Source organism: Chiloscyllium plagiosum, unplaced genomic scaffold (genome assembly GCF_037043375.1).
Source record: "Chiloscyllium plagiosum isolate Xiang-an unplaced genomic scaffold, Cpla_swu_hap1 HiC_scaffold_6, whole genome shotgun sequence".
NCBI classification, from domain to species: domain Eukaryota; kingdom Metazoa; phylum Chordata; class Chondrichthyes; order Orectolobiformes; family Hemiscylliidae; genus Chiloscyllium; species Chiloscyllium plagiosum.
This window is the reverse complement of record NW_028270144.1, coordinates 102,267,911-102,272,076: the sequence shown is the minus strand read 5'-3', so window position 1 is coordinate 102,272,076 and position 4,166 is coordinate 102,267,911.

The following is a 4,166-nucleotide window of genomic DNA, read 5'->3' as shown; positions in this document are numbered from 1 at the left end:
TGTGTGTACAGTCCATTTCTTATGTATAACTGTTTTTAGTGAGATGAGAATAATGCCTTAAAATAATGATTTGATCATGTTTTATGTCACATCTTGGTATTTTGAAATAAATTTAAAATATAAGTACAATTAAATTGTTTGTGTCATAAATGGATAACCATTTAGCAGCTTGCCTGGTTGACCTTATCCATTGAATAGGGCTTGATTTGTATGTAGCACGAGAAGTGGAGAGGAAATTAAAATCAGACATAAACAAAAATTGAACGTGGCTTTAAAAAAAAGTTACCTGAGAACTTTAATACAAATTTCAGTATAGCACTTAATAGTGAGAGTACTTTTTGGAAAAAGCACCATGTGTGAATTTAACTACACATGCTTTTAAACAGCATTCAAAAAGCTGATATAGCAACTTAATTGCTCACTGTGTAATGAAGCACGAAACAAGAAACAACTCGACACAACTTTCATTTTAGTACTTCATTTTACCCAAGATGATTTTCAAAATGGAAGCTATTATGATATTGTTCAAACCTCTGTGCTTGTAATAATGATAACTAAAACAAATCTAATGCAGTAGAATTTTTTTTCAAAAATGGAAATGATTTTGACTTAGTATTTGCAATTTGTGGCTTTTCTGATTTTACAATCTGAATTTGACTTCTCATTTTGTAGCTTTAATGTTATTTTGTAACGGTCTTATTTTAGTGGAGAAGAGATTAGATTTAGGCTATTGAACTATACACATTGTCTGTAAGTAGGCTGGAAGAAGATTGCTTTTATAGTGATATGATTGACTGGATAATTAGTTCAAAGAAAGTTTATGCAATAAAACATTTCTGTTAAAATAATTTATATGATCTATTGCTTTGAAAGAGCATCATTTAATTATCCTTTGGTTGCATTTGCAAACGTGCACTGTGATTTCTGCTGAAGGAGGGTTTTCAGGTTTTTTTTGCCATTTGGAAACAATACAGAGTTTTATATTATGTCTTAGACTTTCAAAGAAATCCACATCATATGTGCAAGGTATGACAAAGTTCTTTCAATAAAAGGATGAAAACAGGTGCTAAGTGGCTCCTGAGCTAATGTTGGAACTAATTGACTGTCGTGATTTGAATATGCTTGGTGATACTAAAACAGACACTTGCCGGATTTACACTTGAGTACTGATCAGAAGCATTTTGGTAGAATTAGAAGATGTGTAGCTTCCAATACCCACTTGCAGTGAAGATGTGGAATTCACTGGTTGGCACACATTGGAACTCTTTAGAATGATTCAAGGTGAGGGGGTACAAGTTCTCAGATGTGGCACTGGAGCTCTAGGTAGAGGGGATCCAGAGGATATGAAACATCCTTTTATTCTGGAGTAGGCTGTCACCTCATCCTCCAGTCCATCTCCCCCATAATGGCTGGTGCTGCTCTCTCTGTCATCATCTCCAGTTCCTCTTTCCCTTAACAAAGCACGTATTTTCTGTTGTGGTTCTGTTTGCCGAGCTGGGAATTTGTGTTGCAGACGTTTCGTCCCCTGTATAGGTGGCATCCTCAGTGCTTGGGAGCCTCCTGTGAAGTGCTTCTGTGATGTTTCCTCCGGCATTTATAGTGATTTGTACCTGCCACTGCAGCGGACAGCTGGAACTGACAACCTGAAGCAGGTAAAAATCACTATAAATGCCAGAGGAAAGATCACAGAAGCGCTTCACAGGAGGCTCCCAAGCACTGAGGATGTCACCTAGACAGGGGACGAAATGTCTGCAACACAAATTCCCAGCTTGGCGAACAGAACTACAACAACGAGCACCCAAGCTACAAATCTTCTCCCAAACTTTGAACGCTTACTTTCTCTTGGTGACTCCTGTGATATTTCCCAGGTGAAATAACAGTTTTTGCTCTCTTCTGGGTGAAATATAAAAATTGTACAAATGAGAATGGGGGCAGCTCTTAGGTCTTTCTAGCTTGCTCTGTCATTTGCTAAGATCATGGCTGATCTAATCCAGCCTTATGCCCTTAGACTCCCTCAGTAGTCCAGATCTAACTCGGCTTTAAACCGAGTTAATGATTCAACCTTTGCTGCTCTAAGGAAGAGAATTCCATGGAGTAACATATCTTTGAGAAAATAAATTATTATCTCTGTAAATAGAATGATAGTGTTGAAAATATTATAATTGTCCCTCAACTACCAAGGATGATTTTAATACCATTAGTAGAATTGCTATTCTAAACTCATTTTGTAGCAAAGCTAAAATTGAATTGTTTATTACTACTGAATAAGCTAACATCTCCCAGAGGTAAAGTTTCTTTGGAATTCCTTGCCACAGAAAGCTGTGTGGCCAGAGTTCTTTTGTATATTTAAGGCTGAAATAGATCTTGATTAGTAGGGGATTTGAAGGTTTCTGGGAAAAGGCAGGAAAGTGGATTTGAAGAATGTTGGATCAGCCACGAACCTGTCGAATGGCAGAGTAGGCTTGAGGGGTCCCCTGTATAGGTGACATCCTGAAGAAGGGCATGTGCCCGAAACGTCGAATCTCCTGTTCCCTGGATGCTGCCTGACCTGCTGTGCTGTTCCAGCAATAAAGTTTCAGCTTTGATCTCCAGCGTCTGCAGACCTCACTTTCTCCTTGAGGGGTCCAATACCTACTTCTGTTATAAAGTCATACAGCATGAAAATAGACCCTTTAGTCCAACCAGTCCATGCCGAACGTAATCCCAAACTAGACTACTCTCACCCGCCTGCTCCTGGTCCATTTCTCTTCAAACTTTTCCTATTCATTTATCTTTCTAAATGTCTTTTAAGCATTGTAATTGTACCTGCATCCACCACTTGCTCAGGTAGTTAATTCTACATGCGAACCACCTTCTGTATAAAGACAATTGCCTCTTGTCATTTTTAAATCTCTCCTCTCCCCTTAAAAATATGCCCCCGTTCTGAAATCTTCCATCTGAGGGAAAAGATAACTACCTACATCTCATTATTTTATAAACTAGTATCAGATTGCCTCTCAACCTCCTATACTCCAGTGAAATCTCTTCTGAACCCTCTCCAGCTTAATAATATCCTTCGTATAACTGGGCAACCAGAACTGGACACAGTACCCCAGAAGAGGTCTCACCAATGGTCTCACCTATACATGTCTTCCAACTGCTCTTCTCAAAGGACTGTGCAATGAAAGCAAATGTACCAAATGTCTTTTTAACCACCTTGTCTATATGTGACACAAATGTCAAAGAATTCCTATTTATGGTCGAATTGGTTAAGAAGCAGACTGCAGTATTAACGTGATATTCTTTAATTTGCATCAACGAATTTTGAGATTCAAAGATGTGTTTTTTTACATGTAATACTTCAACTAATAATTCCTTTTGGACCTCAGCAGCTTCCAGACTTGTCCAGCATCATATACCAGGCTTCAGCCAATTCAGCTCACTCACCATGATAGAAAGAAATAGCTGAAGGCACTGGATTCTGCAAAGCTCATGGCCTCTGATAACATCTCAGCAATAGTATTGAAGACTTGTGGTCTCCAGAATTAGTCATATTACTCAAGGCTTCCCATATTACTGCAATGACCTACCCACCAATGAGGAAAATTGCCAAGACATAGGTGAGTGTAACCGCCAATGACATCAAGCCAGCATTTAATCAAGTATGACATTAAGGACCCCAATTAAACCCGGAATCAAAGGGAATCTGGCAAGTGGGGTGTGAAATTGGGTGGCTTCATACTGGTTGGAGTCAAAGAGTCACAGAGATGTACAGCATGGAAACAGACCCTTCGGTCCAACCCGTCCATGCCGACCAGATATCCTAACCCAATCTAGTCCCACCTGCCAGCACCCAGCCCATATTCCTCCAAACCCTTCCTATTCATATACCCATCCAAATGCCTCTTAAATGTTGCAATTGTACCAGCCTCCACCACATCCTCTGGCAGCTCATTCCATACACGTACCACCCTCTGCGTGAAAATGTTGCCCCTTAAGTCTCTTTTATATCTTTCCCTTCTCACCCTAAACCTATGTTCTCTAGTTCTGGACTCCCCGACCCCAGGGAAAAGACTTTGTCTATTTATCCTATCCATGTCCCTCATAATTTTGTAAATCTCTATAAGCTCACCCCTCAGCCTCCGCTCCAGGGAAAACAGCCCCAGCCTGTTCAGCCTCTCCCTATA